The 20,149-nt window shown below is 40.2% G+C and overlaps 1 protein-coding gene across 5 annotated transcripts in view; it reads left to right on the top strand.

The window, feature by feature from the left end:
• The first annotated feature begins 6,055 nt into the window (after nt 1-6,055).
• The window catches only part of LOC119021410 (histone deacetylase 7-like), a 43,424-nt gene continuing 29,330 nt past the window's right edge, over nt 6,056-20,149 (top strand). For 3 of the 5 annotated variants that reach the window (XM_037101692.1, XM_037101689.1, XM_037101693.1), the window contains exon 1: nt 13,165-13,523. The gene's annotated coding sequence lies outside the window, so the exon portion shown is untranslated. Of the gene's footprint in view, nt 6,336-13,164; nt 13,524-20,149 lie in introns of those variants that run through there. The other 2 variants (XM_037101690.1, XM_037101691.1) reach the window with 2 other exon arrangements.

Below are 20,149 nucleotides of genomic sequence, written 5' to 3'. Positions count from 1 at the left end.
CAATGTTTGACATAAACCGATAAATTTGTTGATTCCACTTCCAGAAACGTCCACCCTCTCCATATACTGTTACTCTTAGTCACCCCCCCCCCCCCCACACACACACACACACACACACTTTTTTTTTCATCATCTCTTCTGTGGCTGTACCTCGCCCTATTTCTGTGAATCAACTGTGCCCCCCCCACCCTCTGGTCCCCCCCCCCACACACTTCTATACAGCTGTTCCTTTGCCTCATGTTGCACATTCTTTCATTCTTTAGGGCTCTGGCTGTCAGGGACCCATTACTTTTCTTCCTGCTGTGTGTGAGAGAGAGAGAGAACGAGGCAATGTAACAATTTGAGAGGCCTGAAAGACAGAGTACAGCTGCATGGAGTGGAGCCCCCCTCAAATACACAAACACACACTCACACACACTCCCCCAGCTGTTTGTCTCTCGCCAATTACTGCCGTCCCTGCTCGTCTTGTCCCCTCCAGTCCTCCCCCCGGTCCCATAACCACCTTCCTGCTCCTGCTATTTTTAGCTTGAGAGACGGCGAGAGAGAGCGAGACAGACGGGGGGGCCCCTTCACGGCCTAATCACGGCATCCACCGAGCGACCGCTGCCTTAATATTTTCAGAGTTCCCCCTCCTTTGTCTCCCACTCTTCAAACTCTCCATCCTCCCCATCTTTTGGCCACAGGCTCAGGTAATATACTTGGGAATGCTAAACAAAGGAAAAGTGCCACACAAAAACAGGCACCGACCCGACAAACAACAAAGCAATTAGCCAGTGTTTGGTCTGCTGAAACAACCGTGACCTTTCAGGAAACTCCCCCTTCCTGTGAGAGAAGGGCAGGCTCGCCGCTCTGGCTGATTAAAGGCTGAGAAGCACAACAGCCAGAATTCTTGGAGGTGCGTGAGACACTGTTGATAGATATATTTCTTCAAATGGCCATCGTGACCTATTTGTGATTTTTGTTGTTTTGTTTGTTGTTTTGACACTAAACCTCAGTACTTTTGTGTCAATTGTGGAAATGTCTTGCGAGCGTCGTATTTTTGTTTACTTGAATGAAAAGTCTGGTTGAATTCCATATTTTTTGTTGTTGTCAAAAAATCTCATGATAGACCAAAACCTTGGTGTTGTCCTCATGTAGCTTCCTCTTAACCACAAATCTTTATTTTTGTCTAAAAAACAATTTAAATCACTGCATGATAGGCTTCATCATTATGATTAACTGTAGTTTATTTCGAGTAAATCTCACAAACACCAGCCTGCTGTTGTGAATACTCACAAGACCACCACATGAGTATTCATCCACAACTGAAAGTAGTTTCCAACAAATTCAGTATTTACTCCTTTTTTGAAAAAAAAAAAGAAAAAAAAAAGAAAAGAAAACTGCAGTGCCCACCTTCTAAAATAAATAAGTCAGACTTTTCTTTACTCAGGCTTTTATTCGTGACCTGCTTTTAAAAATGAGTGTCGTCAGTTGGAACAAATAGTCTTCGCACAGTATCAAGAGTGGAAGGGAGGTCAGAAAGTACTGGGAGGATGACCAGAGCATTGATGAACGCCTGCATGTATGTAAACAACATTTAAAATCTGAGAAAGTTGAAAATTAGTTAGATGAAATAAAGGGTTATGAAGAAAAGCATGTTATATCAAGTTTAAAATATGTAGCATTAGTCCCTTGAAGCTAATCTCCTTGTGAGATGGCTGGTTGTCACAGATGGTGAGATCCCACTGTGTCCTCAGGTGAGAATCCTTCTGGCCAAGTTTAATAGATGAGGTACAGGTGTGCCGACCACAAAGGTGACAACAGCAACAAGCAACTGTTCGTTCAGCATGGCAGGTTTGTAAGAAGCTAACTTAGATGCTGCTATAGCATCAGTTGTGTCAGGACTGGAGGGTGTGTTTTATTGAAAAAGGAGCAAAAAACAGCTCTAAAATCTTTTCTTGATGGAAAATATATTTTCTTCTTCTCCCAAATGGCTTTGGCTTTGTCAAATGGTTTGTTGATTTGATTGGTTGATATTTAGACAGATGGTTCATCCAGTCACCTGCCAAGTATTTCTTGAGAGTGCCTGCCCTTTTTTCAAACACTTTCCAAGGACGCCTTCTCAGATGGTTCCTTGTAACAAAGCATCTGGTGAATCAGGTTATGAAACTCAATCTCTTTTCAAATGATACCCAGAACTAAGCTGAACATGAGGGAAAGAATTTTGGCAGCAACCCAAATTAATTTCGAAGCACCGATCACACAGCAGAAAATTTCTTGCAAGTGCCACAAGGGCTAGTCCTAAAGTTGGAACTCATCATGGGAAAAAAAGATGGTCATCCACATGCTGATAAGACATTTCCAGTATTTTTCCTACGCTTGTGATCTGCTTCGACTGCTCTGGCAGATAAAGGCGCCCCCTTTTCCTCCTGCTCTTCCTCACGCTGATTTTTAGAGACTTTTAACAGCTCGTGAGCACCTCACATTTCCAGGAGATGCCGATCCTATTGTATTCCTCAAGGACTTCTAACCTGCTTCTTATCTGCGTCTCCTTTTCCTCTCTGTGCTCCAGAAGGAACAGGTTAGCTGTTTGTATCAACTCAGCCACAGCATTGTGATTGCTCCGCTCCCATCAATTAGTCCAGATTGTGAGGAATTTCTGCTCACAGGGCTTGAAAAGTGGGTTCATGTAAATGCAGAGTGTGTCGTTTATGCATATTCAAACCTCAAAAGTGGCTAAGTAGAAATTCTGGGAAGTCAGATATCTGGAAATTAAACACAGAATTGTAGAAAAACAGAGAACTGCATTTCATCAAATTCGTGACATACTTTGGTATTGTTCTAATCCTGCATATTTTGTAGTAATGTGTTGCTTTTTTGCTTTTGTATATAGACTGGAAATTTGCACATCACAATCTTCTTCCCTTCAGAAAGTTTGTTTGAGGAGAAACTGAGACCAGGGCAAGCCAACCTCAGAATCCCTCTCACTTGCCATGAGGACAAAGGGTCATAACCCCCAAACATGGGTTTCCTTTGGTCAGTATGTTTTCCCAAAGGATGAAGTTACATTTGAACCAGAAAGCTAATCCATAGCAGCGATCGCAGTACTGGAGGAAGCCAGACCACACAGCAGTTGAGGTCAGGAGGGTTGTTGACCCTTTTAGCTGCATTTTTCTTCAACAGATGAAAAAACATGCACTCCCTAAATCAGCTAAGGTCAGTTCAACTTAACAGGACTAATGTGTGTTGGCATGGATGCAGGATGCTGTCTGCTACCGACTTGTTATGTCTGTCTGTGGCATTGTTATGTCTGCTGAAAGGCTTGTGGTTGGTCAGATGAAAGATATCTTGATTTAATAAGGGGAGAATAAAACATGGCAATGACGTAATCCAGTGGCCAGAATAAATGTTGTCAATGTAGAAATCTGCGATAAGTTGCAACTTTAGCCCAAAATACCTGTTTTGGTCACTAAAAACACAGCTGAAGATGTCCAGGAGTCTTGTCAAAAACACACATATTTATCTCAACAAAAAATATTGGAAATGCTCCCAAGGGCTAATGAAAAATATCCCGTGGTGTCATGGTTAAAGAAAATGTTGAAAAGCTGCAGTCCCTTGTCAATAACAGTTAGTGGTTCCAAGATCACAAATGCTCGCTAACTGCAGCCACTGAGTTTGCAGCCCTCTTCCCTGTAACTCCAGCACCATCCGCTCCATCTCCCAATATGACAGTCAGGTCGTCAACATGTGATGTGAACCTGATATGGCACATTTTGTGAAAACGTCAATTTGGCACTTAGCTTACGACACTGACATCTGTGAACGTATCAGTGGTTTGCAGAAAACATTAACTGCCAACATTTTATCCTGGAAACTAGACTTTATTTAGGGGTGTAAAATCTTATCGAAGAACTGGTAAGAAATTCACTGTTTTGACAATTAAATAATGAATGGTCAACATTCACTAGGTTCAGCTGCTAAAACAGAAGGATTCTCTATACTGTACTGTATATTTATATGAGTTGTATATATAATTAGTTAACATTTTTATTCATTTACTGTTTATTATGATGTGGACAGTCTCCTTTAATAGACTTAACAGTAAAAGGAGCCGCTTTAGCCTTTACAGCTAATTTCCGGCTGTAGTCCCCAGTTGGTTGACACTACAGGCAATGAAGAAAAACTAATAACAAGGGGATGCAAGGGATTAAAAAGAATGAATGTGAAAAAATATAAAATAAAATAAAATAAAGTGAAATAAAATAAAAATAAGAAATGGTACATAGAATGCATGGAGTGATAACATTTAACGACTGTGTCACACATCATGTTTAACAGGGGTTAATGTTCGCAGTTGTAGTTATCTGATAGCCATGTTTTGAGGTGTTTGGTGAAGGTGGACTATGTATTCATGTCTTTGATAAAGGCAGGCAGTGAATTCCAGTTTTGGATGGTTCTGACTGAGAAGGATAATTGATCAAGCTTTTTCTGAATGGGGTTTTGAGGTCACCTCTAAAGGTATGGCTGCTCTTATGTTGGATTAAAAATGAGTTGAGAGAGTGAGGAGCGATATTATGCAGGATTTTGAAGACCAGGCAGATTTTTTTGCATTTGATTATGTCTTTCCAACTCAGCTGATTGTGTGTGTGTTTTTTTTTTTAATGATGCAGTGATGGGAACTGTTATGCTTAGTACTTTGATGTTTTTTTGTAAAGGTTGCTAATGGTTGTAAAGTTGAGCTGTTAGTTTGACCCCAGCCTGTCAAACAGTATGTGAGATGTGACGTGATCATGGCATCCATAAACAATTTAGCAGCATTAAAAGTTAGTTTACAGTCTGACAAACAAGACATTTAACCACAAACTCTATGATGGTGGAGTATGCAGTGTTCACAATTTTATTGTAAAAATTCCCAACTTGTCAAATAGTGACACTTTGGTAGGCAATCAATTCCAAAGTGTCAGTATTTCATGAGTTGGGAATGAGAAATGTATTAGATCACACTTAATGTTTTTGAGATTTTTTTGCAGGCTTTACAGTAGTTTGGAGAAAACCATGTTTCCTTTAAATAAGCTGGAAAAGCTGGTGTCTCCACTGCACGACTGTGGTTAAAAATCAGATAAACAGCGCTCCAGGCTCCTTCTTTTTTTGTCAGCTCTCTGATGTTGTAGATTTATATGAATGAATCTCTGGCTACTCACAGTTGTCTGTAGTTACGAAAAACCACGTGCGGTAACTTCCGCCTGTATTTCTGGGGAAATTTGATTTACCAGAATGACGGTACCTCAGAAAATACGTATATTTAAATCATGAAGCCACTGATCTGGTTTCTTACATTTTTATGCAAGCCAAGAATGATTAAAGCGCTTATAAGTATGTTCACAGAGATTAGATCCCAATGAAAGAAACTGTTACACACTGCTGAACTGTAATTGCTGTTGTGAAATATGTTGCATGTCAAAAGTAAGCACAGTGAATGCTAAATTTGTGTGTTTACATGGAAATGAGAGCTTGACTGGGTCGTGGAGCTTTTAGGGATAGGACAGAAGTTTATCCCACATGCACAGGAAATACAATGGGTAGCTATAGAATAATTTCATTTAAAGAATATATATATATATATATATATATATATATATATATATATATATATATATATATATATACACATTTCTGGCTACAAAACTGGTGTGATGCCAGTGAGACGAACCAAAAGCAAACTTGTTTTGTTGGATTTTTCTTGAGAAATGACACTTCCAACATGCACAGTGTAATACCACTGTGATATGTCTTTTAACACTTCTAAACACTTTTCATTTTGGTCCTGTGCATCTGAAAGCAACACTTCCTGCAATTGTCCCTCATACACAATCTGTTGCCCTCTCTCTTTCTCCGTCTGTCCAACACTCACACAGATACACACAACGTCCACATCTCCCTCCCTCCCTCCCTCCCGCCATCCTTTCTGGTGAAGCAGAGGCAGCACTGACAAAATGTTACAGGGGTCTGATAGGGCAGAGCAACTGTGTCTTCTCTGAACAAAAGATAGATTAGATTAAGTGAAAGAGAAAGAGAGAGAGAGAGAGAGAAAGAGAGAGTGTGTGTGTGAGAGAAAGAGAGAGAGAGACCGAAGCTCACATGAGAGGAAGTGCAAGACAGAAAAGTCAGAGGCAGCCTGTTGTGTCAAACATTTAACTGCGACTCCCTCTGTCAGTGCACAGTTGGGCTCGAGCGCTGCAGCACCACCACTCCCCTGTCTAAGCAGGATTTATCTTCTGCCCGAGCCTCCCTGCTGCATCTCTGATTCACTCGACTGTTGTGGTGGGCACGGAAGGAACTCTCAGCACCCAAAACAGGTAGGAGTTGTTGCACGTTTGCACGCAATATATTTATCTGTGTAACAGCTGTGTGAAAAATGTGTCTTTCAATGACTGTGTATCAGCAGGAAAGCATGTTAAACATTTATGTACTCTGAAGAGAAGAGAGGACTTTAGCTGTTGTGGCGGTTTTGCAGATGTGGACACAGTTTCCTGAGCCAGTTGTTGCTGTGGTTCATCTTTGCTGTTGCTACCGGCAGATGGTCAGCTATGGTTGGCTTCAGCTGTGAGAAGCTTGGGTTTGTTCTGAATTTACTGTAGCGGCTTCTCTAAGCGTTGATATCACTGCAAGTAATTCAAAGTTGTGCAAGACGAATATTTTGGCAAGAACCAAGAAAAAAAAAATGTTTTCTTGGTTTTATTTGTTTGGTTTTGGAAGTGTCGTTTCTCAGGACGGGGAAGGGGAGAAAATTGGAAACAGACCCACCCACCCTGGAGAGCTAGTCTATCCACGAAGAGTATTAGAGTGCAAAGAATGAGGAGACACATAACAACATTCCCTCACTGCAAAGCTGAGGATGATGAGAAAAGAGAGACAAGAGAGAGAACCTGGTCAGAGAAAAGACGGGAAGAGGCTAGGGCTGACACAGTGACAGTTTATTAAGTTGCTGGTAATGTCTTTTCAAGCAAGGACACTTTCAAACATTGGCAAAAAAAGTTAACATGCTTGAGTTGTCAAATCTTGCTTGCGCATGCATTATTTTGTTTACCCATGCACCAACGCGTATCTTTTATAGATACCTCGCATCACTGCCACATGCTTAGAATATTGTTATAAGATTAGAAAGGACTAGAAAGTAGGGAAAAAAATAGCAGTCTGCTGTGTGTAGCAACTTTGGCTTTTCACCCCCTCCTTCTTTGTTTTTGTGCACTGTATATAAATCTCGCTGCATAAGATGAAATGCTGGCCTCAGCCTTTGCTTGCTCTCTCGCCCAAAACACTCAACTTTTCGCTCTATTTTTACTCTCCCGTGGAGCTTCGGACTTGTCTGTGTGGTTTGTTGGGCTATGAATCAGACTGTAACTCCTGTGTTCTCTCTGAAAATAATGGGAGTATAATAATGACATTCATGGTTTCTTTGGCCTTTCCCCTGCGGCAATGAACACTCGTGATGATTTAAGCATTAAATATTGATGAAACTGAGCAAACTAGAGCATGAAAGCTCACTTTGAATTGATGCCACCCTGTCCGATCTTACAAACTTTCAACAAAGTCCTGTTGTGTCCAAAGTGGGAAATCAGTCTCAGCAAGTAACTTGAACTTGATTGTCTATAATTCTGTCACAGTGATAAATCAGCAAACTCTGGCTTTGTTTTGGTTTGAGGGGCAGCAGGTTAAGAGGCCACAGTCAGCTGGAAGTGGCCCACAGGGACTCTCCCTGTCTCAGGGTCACTGAATCTGACTGCACTGTGAAGGAGTCCCATCACAGGTGTCTTTATCCAGCAAGGGGTTTTTTTTTACTTAAAGCAAAGAAAGATTGGTGACATTGATGTTTGTTGCAGTTTAAAATATGTCATACTTGCCTTTTGTAAAATATTTAGATTTTCCTTAATATATATCTTAGAGAAGTGATTATTTGTCTTAACCATAAAACTCAGAAAGATCAGTAGATACATCAGTAATGACTCTTTCTAAAAGTATCAGTCCAATGAATCAACACTGAATGTTTTCAATTACCAAAATGACTTGGATTTGTCATTGTTCCATCACATTTTCCAAATAGCTGAAGGACAGTACAGTCACTTGGCTGAACGGTAGGCCAAAAGTTTGGCGATCCAAAATGGATCACCTCACATTTAGTCGTCTCTGCTCTAAAGAGGGCTCTTCATCACAGCAGACGCTGCCAACTGAGGTCAGGTGAGCACTCTAACAGGGTGAAGAAGTTACTCCAGATTAGCGGTTGATATGAATGATACTAAAGAGTTGCTGATAGTAATTTTGCTTCCATACCACAACCTCAACAGGCTGTTGTTTGTGTTTAGATAACAACCAGTAGATGCAGTCATTTTTTGAGTACCTCCCCCTTGTGGAAAAGCATTTTTACTGCAAGAATTTTATCTAATTTTAATGTAACTGCTATGGGGAAGTTTAAGTGCGCAGGGAAAGCCATCAGAGAGATTATGTCATGAAGGAAGTGGTTTAAGAATGTAATTTTTAGAAAGTACACAGCGATGGAAACCAATTTTAGCAGGAAATATGAAATTATAATTATTAAAAACTCTGATGAGTTGTTGCTTTTCTATATTTCTCTTTGATAACATTATCATTCAGGCCAAGGATCTCTGAAAATGTCTTTTTTCTATCATTTCAGTGTCACTGAAATCACAACTTCTCACAAACATCTCACAAACCTTTTAAAACAGGTACACACTGTTCCAAACTCAGTGTTTTGACCTTTTTCAACACGGGCATACACAGAAGTGCGAAGGCGGCGTAAAGCAACACTTTCCAGCATCACAGTGAGTTTCCAGAGAAACTAGGCGTGCGCTGCTGTCTATCTATCCCCCCTGCGGGTTGACTTTACTTTGCTGTTGGGTATGGAAAGGCTTTAGAGGCTACCCACGGCCTCCAGCGTCTTCTCAGTTCAAAGTTACCGCATAGCTGCTAGCTAGAAGGGCCTTCCTGAAAACGTGCAGTCGTCAGTTATCACGTGCAATTCAAGTGTGTCTGAAGAATGATGCAATCCACAACCACTGTTTTACATACATAATGGATCTTCTTTTTTCTTTTGTGTATACAACAAGGCAGTGATCTGTCAATTCTTTAGTTGAATTTCCTTTTTTCTTTCTGCATTCAACAAATCCTGGTGATTTAGAGCAGCACTGAAAATAAGTTTGGGCCATTTAGGGATCGGCTGTAAACAGAACATTGACACCATATCACTCAGCTGTTAAATGCTTCACAATGTTCACCAGATAGTCAATACTGTAACTTTATCTGTTGGCTGTTTGGTGCTCAGCAGGTTGCAAGCAATGGGTTTAACAGAGCTATCAGAATGGCATCGGCCCCAAAAATGTAATACTGGTCAATTCACATTGTTCTCTAATATATGAGGTGCATTTCACACAACATGTAGAGTAGTATTATATTTAAAAATGTTGATAACTGCATCTTTAAGTCTCTGATATTGTATCAAGGTACCACTTTACTAGAACTAATACTACCACTGCTTACAATTCTGTATATATGACCCCTTCTTAATGTCTGCCAGTCTTATAAGAGGTACTGTTATTTTCTTCATTGGACACAAAGGTCTATGGATAGGTGGTTTGGTATGTTGTACATTTTGTAGAGCCCACTCAATCAAACTTGTAAACTTGTGATTTCTAACAACTGACACCGTAGTCAGAGAAAGGCAGCTTGGAGCAGTCAGTCTGAAAAAGGGGTGTGCTGTCTTTGTGTCAACGCGTGTCTCTGCTTGTGTATGTGTGTCTGTGTAAGTTTACACGGGTGTGTATAAGGTAGGATGACCCCCTGGATAGTCAAAAACAAATTCTTGTTTGCAGACCCCTGGCCTCCACCCGTTACCAGGAAATCTGTTCAACTGATAACTCCACACATTCCACAGGTAACACTAATGTACTGTGGCATTTCCGTCAGTGACCCCTCTTATATCACACACATTATCCACAGCACACTGTCACTATCAGAGGAAAGTATCCTTGCACCACATGCAACCATAAAAGCTACCGCTGGCCTTTTGTTTTGGTGTGTGAGTGTGCTGTCTGTGCAGCTCTGCTGGTTTTTGCCTGATTGTGCATCTTAATCATATCAGCCTTTTCCACTCTCTAATCACTTTCTCACTCTGCCTATCTTTTCCCTGACTACCTCCTTTTCTTTCACTCATTTTGGCAATCTGCCCTGCAACTGCTGCTCCCTTCATCACCGTATTGCCTGACTGCATTCCTCTCATTCCTACTTGCTTCCTGTGACTGGAAGAGCAGTGAGCCCTACTGGCCACAAAACTTCACCTTGGAGTCCTACCCGTGAATGCCATATGTGTCCCTTCCTGTCCTCACTGTGCTGGCTTTCAGTTTTCAAAATTCTCTTGGGCATTCTATAAAAAATTGCATCTCTATTGGCATCTGACAAGATTTGGGGATGACTTTTCCACAGCATCTCGCTCATACTCTCATTGTGCTGTGAGGTGGATGTTTTTGTTGTGTAGTGTGGTGACTGTTCCTCTCTCCATGATCGAGTCACTCCTGTGCACTTACAAATTGAATGAGCTTATGGTTACAACATAGGAAGCTGTGTATGCAATATGCTGTTTTCTAGTTATGAGAACACTGCTGCTAGGCAGCAGTGTCTATAGCCCACAAGGGTAACAATTTAGCAAGCTAGTAAATCAATCAATCATCATTTTCCTCAGATACTGTGAAGTTACAATAAAAACTCCAAACAAGTAAAATTACAGTTTCCATCCATCAAAAAAATTAAGATCCATGGCCACTGCATCTCTGAAAACATCAGCAAAGATTCATGACCTTGAGGCTTTTAAGAAAAGTTCCAAGTGAATACTACAAAAGATCATTTATATGGATTCTTCTTGTGAACATGGTAAACACTAGATTTTTGAGGCCAAAGCCAGTGCTTATGTTAGGCGGCAAAAGAGTTTTCTCACAAAATATTGGCCAATATACAGACATTTTTTGCGATGCTCCCTCACATGTGGTTATTATACTTTTGTGAGAAAGAAATGAAATAGAGACAGGATATTTTACCGTGTAACGATAAACGTTACTGTCTGAGGTGACATAAGTGTACTGAAACAGTAAACTTCACAGGCATTTTAATAATTACTCTATTAATGAAGCAAGCAGTTTACTGCATTATAATGTCTAAATAAAAATGTTCACATAATTTGTCAAAAATATTGACAGACTCATATATATCAGTCAGGGTCCTGTACACATGACCCAGTTTGAAGTCACCAATACACGCAGACAGGTTGGCCTACACATATATCCCATGACTCAAATTTGTGCCAATGCAGTATCATTGCTGGGTAGCATGTACCCAGCAATGGTACTGCACTGGCACAAATTGCATGTGAACAAAATAAATCCCGTACATCATAGTACAGCATCCAAGTTTAGAGCTACTAGTGGAACACGACAATTTATCACTGCCCTGACTGCTGTTCTTGTCTCATGCTTCAGTACTCCCCAAATCGATAACTATTCAGCCGTCAGCTCATGCATGTAATATATTACCACCTTGATTCCATTCCATTGTAAAGACCATAACAAGAGTCAATACATAGAAGAAATACACAAATAGATATAATTGAACAGAATGAGCTAATTTCTCTGAAAATGTGACAGTTACCAAATATTTTCTAAATCTGCAAATAGAAGCAACTCTGTCTCAAGCATGTGCTGCTCAAAATGGAAGATCCACTATGAAATTCAATTTGCTTGTGCGCTTCTCAAATTATTCAGGCCACAGTCAACTCATGACTTGGAGAAGGACTGTCATGTCCTGCCAAGAGCACGGGGGAAAAGACATACTGTTGTTGAAATTAGACTGAGTGTTGTTGATAACATTTTTTTAAGCTCAGGCTGTAATTTTCCCCTTAGGTAGACAATTTAACTGAACAACGCAAATCTATTGACTCTCTCACAGGACAGGACCAGCCTGGGTCACGTGAAAAGATTGGCTCTGCTCTCTGTCTTTTACTAGCTGGTTTGTTCCAGACAGGATTATCTTCATGGATCCAATGATGCTGACTTTTTTGGCAGAGGCTGGATTTGTCCTCAGGCAGGATGAGAAAACTGTGAGAGACAGTAGGAGTTCAGTTTTGGAAAAAAACATGTGAGTGTAAAGTAAATTAAGTAGAATTTGCATATGCCTATAAAAACGTCGGTCAGATCCAAAAATAAAAATACAATACAAGAAATTCAGAGGAAAAGTACATCTATAAAAGACTTACTAGTCTATTTGCCCCCTACACAAAGATCAGATTTTTATTTATTTATTAATTATTATTTATCTTTTTTCTGAAAAGAGCATCAACAAACAGATTGCATTCTTATACGTAAAGACTGAGGATACAAGTTGATTGAAATCCTGCGCTTGTGAAAACTGTTGGCGTTGTTCTGGGACCGAGCAATTTCAAAGCTGACGTTAAATGTGCTTTGAGTGATTTATCTAAAAGAAAAGAAATAAACTTGCCATTTGTTCTTTTACAGAGGTGGAGACTTGACTTGGGCGCAACTTGCCAATTTAATGAATTTAAATTTACTTCAGTAACACTGATAAAAGACTCATCTTGACTTGGTATTTGTGACTTGAGACTTTACTTCAGACAGAGACAAAGATTTTCTTTCATTCTTGTGATGACAAAAGAAAAGGAAAAGACAGCACTTTTTTTTTTTCCAGTAACGGATAACTTTTACGAAAAATTAAGTAATAAACAGGTTACCTGAATTGCAGGATGGACACATTGCGTTACTTGTTACCACAAAAAAGTATCTGAGCACTGTAACAGATTATTTTATTGTCTCACTGCCTCAATGAGTACAAAAGGGAACCGTTGGGTCTTGGCCCCCCCCCCAAAAAAAGACCTCCTAAATGGACCCTGTTGAATGTGTTAGACACACACACACACACACACACACACACACACACACACACACACACACACACACACACAGGGCATCCTCCTCACCCAGCCGAGTTCAGCAGATGGAGCCCTCACACCAGCAGCGCACACACGGATGAAAGTGAGACTCCGAACAGGTTTTATCAGCAGTTTCACCGCCGTCAGTCAGACTCTGTGAGGAGGAGACAGCACATGAGCGGAGAGCAGCTTTCAGTGACTGTGCACGGTCTTCTTCTTCTCTCCTTCTGCTCCTCTTCTTCTTCTCTCATTTTAAAGTGCTCAGTTTGACTTTACTGCGTGTTTAACGGCTCTGACAGCGGCGCGAGCTGACGGCCGGAACCAACGTTTTTTTTTTTTATGTCAATACATCGGAGCAGCCGGCTGGCTTCAACCAGAGACTCCCAATTCAGCCAAGAAACAACCGAAATGACACGGATAGACAGTCGGACTGAGCTTTTATCCGCCTTGTCTTTTTCCTGAAGTGCTGTTGCGGCTCCAGACCTGCTCCTGTGCCGCATGACATTCAGAACACCTCGCGTTTGAACTTCACCATCAAAAGGTAGGCGATGTTTATTCGCTAATGTGCACAGTGAACTAGCTAGCAAACACCCTTTTTCAAACTTATAACGACTTTTTTTTAATGCTGTAACTTCTTTGCTGCTGTTGCTGTCCTTCTTTCCCGTCTTAAACAACTCATGTCAGCCAGAACACTTGAACTGAAATGGTGTTGTCTTGCTTGTGTTGTGGTAAAACCATAAAACAAGAGTGAACAAACATTAGCTGCAATGCCTGTGATAAATCCACGTTTTTCCTTCCTCTGGCATGCTTCCAATCTCAACAGGTGGAAAAGCTCACCTGGCTGAGATTTTCACTGGCACTGCAGTCTTTTCCCCTTGTTCATTCTGTTCATTTGAAGGAATGCAGTACAGCAATAAAATGTGGCAATAATAATATCCAAAATCAGAGCGAGCTTGCCATGAGGTCATGATCCACCGTCAGATGCTGCAGTTTAAATGAGTAAATACCTTATTACCTGCCTGATTGACTGCTTAATTGACTGTGTGTAACTTAAGGTGCCTTGGTAGTTATCCTAATCTGACTGTTCAACATGCCTGTTTTACAGTCAACAGTGCAAATAATTGTGTAATTATGGTATTAAGACCTCATTGTGTGTTCAAGTGTAGAATTTCCTACTGGATGTATTTCTGCCATAACGTCATTGAAAAGTTTGACTCATTCACTACTAGGCAACAAATGTTTGGTTGTTCGATGGGCCTTGGGGTAGGCAACTGTGTTCGAGTGTGTGCACTGTATTATGACAGAAGTCGTAAAAATTGTTAGATCCCACCCAAGCCTGCCCCTTCAGTCCCTAAAATGAAAACACACACACGCACAAGGCAGCCATGCGTGGAATAATGTTCTCATGTGTCCAGGTTCCCTCTCTGGACGGGATGAGGTCATAGCCTCAGTGTTGTTGCGGGGATATAGTTACATTAGTTTCATGAGGGCCATGCCAAAGGAATCGACACCACCTACACTCCTCTGCCCCCTCTGTGATGCCTTTTGAATCTTCCCTCACTCCTTATTTTTTCCTCTCGTCATCTCAGATAGCCAGCAGTGATCATTATTCTTCTGACTGGATAAATGTCTAAGCGTGTGCATGCATCTTTGTCTCTGCGGCGTACAAATACTGTATCCAGTGTGTTTACAAAAGCGTATCACTGAATAAAGACTTTGATCATAATAACCAGCCCTTTATGCTGCACGATCGGTGTCGTCTTACTCAAACTGTTGATCACAAAGGCCCCTTTGCTGCACAAGTTGTGACAGCCTATGGGTTTGGCTTTGTGGTAGTCACTAACAATGAATAGGCCTCATATGGCTGAAGGTTAAAGTGAAACCTGACCGCCATTATCTTGTAGAAAAGGCAAAATATTCACACGTACACTGGAGATGTATTAACAACTCTGTTGTCTCTCTCTTGGTTTCGTCTGCATTCTTGTAGACAGAGACATTTTCATGTCAACATAGTTAACCTCATTCTTTCTGCAGCTGGCATCAGCTGTGAGTCACACTCTGGCCTGACTAGTTGTCAGGTATTGTTGAAAATGATATTACTTTAAAACAGTTTCACTGCAGTGCAGTTGCTAGCAAGCAGTGTTGGATGAAACTTCTATAATCCTCTAATAGAAATTCACAGCTATTTAAAATACATAAGATGATCATGTTTATTTAAAGCCTTTCTGAGCATTCAACTCGCCATGTGGTTTAACACGTACTGTAGTGAAGCAGAAGTGTGCTTGTTGTTTTGGTTTTCTTTTCTGACTTACCTGGTTGTATGTTTATTCAGTGACATTTCAGTGAATAAATTGAGGAACATATTGAGGAATCATAAATGCTTCTCTGGATGCCTCTTTTCTCTTAATCTTTTTCTGGTGTCACTGAGAATAACTGACTCATCACTTTGTTTATACATGTCAGAAATTTGCAGTATTACCATTGTGACGTACTGAAATCATGTTATATCTGACCATCACTTCAAAACTTAGATATTCAAATTACTAGGAATTTCTTGAAAAATGACTAAAGATGAATTGATTCTAAAAATATACCTGAATATACCAGGATTAATTTTGTTAATTAACCAGTTTAATCGATGAAACCTAAGATGGGACAATTCTTACAAACTGATTAATGGTTAGGTCTGTAAAACAAGAAAATAGTGAAAAACTTCAGTAACGATTTACTAGAGTACAAGCTGATGTCTTAAAATGTCCTGTATTGTCCAATCAACTGTCCGAGAATATTTTGTTTTATAGCTTTAAAAGGCAATTAACAAAATAATCAGTCATCTAATAGTTGCCAATCATTTTCTCGCAGTTAGGGTTGCAGTGAAATTCCATTTCAGTGTATTCCATTCCATTATATGACTTTATATATTAACTTTTCATACCATGTGCATTTTTGCTCATCTGCGAATATATTGATTTCTGCCATATCAGTGTTATTTAAAATAAACTACACATCAAATGTTTATGAAGTTTCATGTTTGTCAGAACACAATATTTTAAGAAATCATGAAGCGTTTGTTCAAATGAAAAATGACCTCCTGTTTATGTTCCTGATGACGATAATAATTGTGTTATTGTATTGTGAAGATCTCCGATTGCAACCTCACTATCTGCTATTTAATTAACCCTTACAGGTCGGGCACACTGTAATGTCTTCAGCTTGATAAGTTGAGGTCATTAAATGTCCAGTGAATTGTTTTTATTTTACCTTCCATGCTGCATGGAGGACTGGGATGACCAGTGAGGGACTTTCCACCAGTTGCATATTAATCACTCATTTCCAGTGTATTGTCCATAACACAGCTGAGTAAACACTGATAGTGAGGCTTGTTGGATTAGCTTATTAACTGACCCCTCTAATGACCCCAGACAGGCCTCTAAATGTATCTTAAGAAGCGCACCAAAGACACAGTCATATTTAGTGTTGAGGCCATCATCAGATACCCATTTTGGGTAATAAGTTGTTGCTAGAGGCTAGTTGTGAAAGTGAATATCAACTTTTTCCCAGGACAGATAACCTTTAAAAGTCCCCAGTGTTCTCCCAGTGTGAGCTACAGCAGTGCATTGACAATAGGGACAGTGTTCTGGACCGGCCAAAGCCCCTGATCACATTTCCTGTTCCTGATTTAAGATCAACCCAGCTGACTGCTGATACACTCTACTCCTCAAAAAAACAGCAATGGTATCATCACCCACCTTGTGTATCTTGTGTGTGTGTGTGTGTGTGTGTGTGTGTGTGTGTGTGTGTGTGTGTGTGTGTGTGTGTGTGTGTGTGTGTGTGTGTGTGTGTGAGATAGAGAGATAAAGAGAGACGGAGAGAGAGAGAGAAGGAGGCAAAAGATGGAGAGTATTAGGGAAATCAACAAAGTTCAAACAAAGACAGTTGCTTTATCGTTACCAGCAGTAAAAACAGAGTTGTACGAGAAGACAGTAACCTTATTCTTACTGGCTGCAGGGTGTATTTGAAACAAAGAAGCCCTTCTGTGTACATAGCCTTCGAACCTAGTGTGCAATAACAGATGATTGCACAGCATACTACAGTCACAGGGGCAGCTTGTAGTAGGAAGTGGGCATGAGAACCTGTTCTCTCAGTCAAATCATCCTCATGCAAGGTGTTGGGTTTTACATGAAAAAAACAAATACATACCTGTTTTTTGTGTGGGTGGGTGTGTAAAGGTCACATTCTTGCAGGTGAAATGTGGTCAGGAGTAGGAGTAGGGGTGGATGTCTATTGTGGAGGCGAGCTGCACAGACCACTTACCTGAATCAGTCCATGCCTGGGTATCAGTTGCCATTTCTTTTGAAGTACATAGAGGAAGTCAGCTGATGTTCCCGCCAGGTCAAATATGGCTCATGTTGTAGTTTGCATAATTGAGGGTGTTGTTAAAGTGACAATTTGTGTTCGGTATGTCTGAATTAGGGTGTGTATTTGTACTAATTTTCTGTGTCAACACTGATGAGCACCTGCCAGGTCACGAGAATACCAGTGTCAATTCTTCTAGCAGCAAAACAAAATGTGTGTGTCCTCAGGCAAGACCATGTTTCAGTCTCATGCCACCCTTATGACAGCTCCCTGGTGGAATTAGGCTCTATTTTCTCCAGTTCCAAAAAAGTTGACCCTTTGTAACCCACAGGAGAAAAAATGACTCATTTCAACAATTGACACTCTGTTTTGGTTGTGAGAAATCAAGCTGGCAAATCTAAAGAGCATGCTAGCTTGTGACACTCCACGCACAGCTCTACAGTGAGCTGGCAACCCCACATCGCTTTTTCTGTGCCGCCTAAGGGACACAACATCAAGAGAAGTCTTACAGCTGTCTGACCTCTGACCTTTTGGTTGAAGGCAGGGACAGTGCAAAACAGTATAGTTGAGTATGTGAGAGGAAAGGAAAAGACATTATAAAGAATCTCATATCTGTTTGTGTGATTATGCTGTGGACAGTGTGTGTAGGAATCTTGCTTATCTTGTGGCATAGTAAGTTGTTATTTCATAAGCCTCGGGGTAAAAGGAAATGAGCTGGCAAGTTTTTTGTTTTTGTTTTTTTTAACAGCATTTGTTGCCATGGTAAACAAATGCCAAGGATCTTATAATGAGACATAAGTCACATATACTTTGCATTAGAGCTGCAATGATGAGTCAGTTAATTAATTGGTTGATCAGAAAATAAATTAAGAATCTTTTCAGCTTTGGACTAATGGTTCAACAGACATACCAATTTGAAGGCACCACTTTGGGCTCTGTGGAAGTTTTTTAGTCTACTAAACTGTTAATCGATTAAATGTGATAGTCATTAGCAGTCTAATCACTAATGAAAATAATCGTTAGTTGTAGACCTTTTGCATGACAATGAGTTTGACAAAGATTCCTCAAATTGCATTGTGATTGAAGGAAAAACAATATGCAATTACTTTGATAGTCAAATAATGGTTTGACTGATTTCCCAAATGTTGTAGGGTTCCAGCTTTCTTAATGTCAAAATTTCCTGCTTTTCATGTTAAAGTCAAATGAAATACTTACTTAATACAGACAACGCAAGCAATTTAAGATCATCACTTTGGGGTCTCGAAAACTGTGGTTGACATTTTCTGATGACTTAGAGCAAAACAATTTTCATCAATCATTTTTTGCAGCTGTAAAAAATGCAACAGATTTGTAATAACTAACAATCTTGCATTTTCTTATAATAAACTTCTCCTAATATTGAATTATTGGTGATAATTTTAGATAGCAAATACAACAAACTTCTTAAACTTGGGGTCAAATATTCTTCTGAAGTCTATAAAACATTTACAGGAATTCCCTGACATTTAAACTTGGACTGGTTTACTTGTAAAAAAGTAAGAAAACACTCAAAAAGACAGTCAGAATAGAGCACAATTTAATCTATAACCTTAAGTTAAATGTAAACAATGGGGGCTTAGTAGTGGGTTGGGGCTTTATTTGTAATGGCTGCTCGTATTTTTTATAAAGCAGCATTTGAGTAGGAGGATGTCACATTTCAGTGCAAATTATACCAATCTGTAATTTAAATGTGTGCATAGTGTGTGTGTGCATAGTGTGTGTGTGTGTGTGTGTGTGTGTGTGTGTGTGTGTGTGTGTGTGTGTGTGTGTGTGTGTGTGTGTGTGTGTGTGTAAAATAACAAGTTTAACCAATTAGTATTAGCATCAGTGAATCTGCTAGTCGACTAATTGGGATAAGCCAATATCAACAGCTCCTACATAACAGTGACTGTAGGAAACTCACTCTCCATTCACATCTATTTGAAGCAGCACTGATATATATCAGGCTGAAGTTATTGACAGCCAGTCGCACACACGCCATACACACACAGAAGCATGTGTGGGCAATTGGAAACACTATTAATACACTTATAAGCACACACACATGCCACACACTCGTAAAAACAAGTGGTGTGATGCTATTAATATGTTGAGAAACAGCTATGTACTAAGTCAGTGTCATCAAACATATGTGCACTTGCATGATTACACACGATAACACAACTGTTTACTGACAGGTGACACTAAAAATAAACCAGCATGGTTAGTTTTACTGAAACTAGCACAAAGAGCCACTGTGTTCATCTAAAAGAAACAAATGGACACTATTAATACACTGGCACCGACAAACACCAGCACTGATGCACTGGTACACATGCACACGCAGCCACAACTGTCGCACACGCAGATCTTACTTATACAAACACAAAGACCTGTTGTGTACACTCAAAAGAAACAGCTGCGAGCTATTAATACCTTGGCGCGTATAGGATGAACACACACTAGCACACACACATATGGATGCACACATAAGAGATTGATACTCCAGCTGCTCGGAAGCAGAGGGACAGAATGTCCCCAACAGCTGTGGATTCCTCCAAACGTAAGGACGGGGGAGGGTCGGAGAAAAGGGCGGACAGATAGGTGGTGGGCTCATGGACTGGTGAAGGTGGCCAGCATATTGGATTCCCTGTCATAAAATTAAAATTGTGACATGTGTGGTTCTGCTTTTGCAGAGTCGGCATCTCTCCGATGAACGTATTGAATCTAAAATCTGTGCAATGTAGATTGACCTGCTTGATATCTTCAAATATTGTTATTGGGATATGAGAC

The sequence above is a fragment of the Acanthopagrus latus genome, chromosome 6, assembly GCF_904848185.1.
Source record: "Acanthopagrus latus isolate v.2019 chromosome 6, fAcaLat1.1, whole genome shotgun sequence".
NCBI classification, from domain to species: domain Eukaryota; kingdom Metazoa; phylum Chordata; class Actinopteri; order Spariformes; family Sparidae; genus Acanthopagrus; species Acanthopagrus latus.
This window is presented reverse-complemented; position numbering and strand designations above follow the sequence as displayed.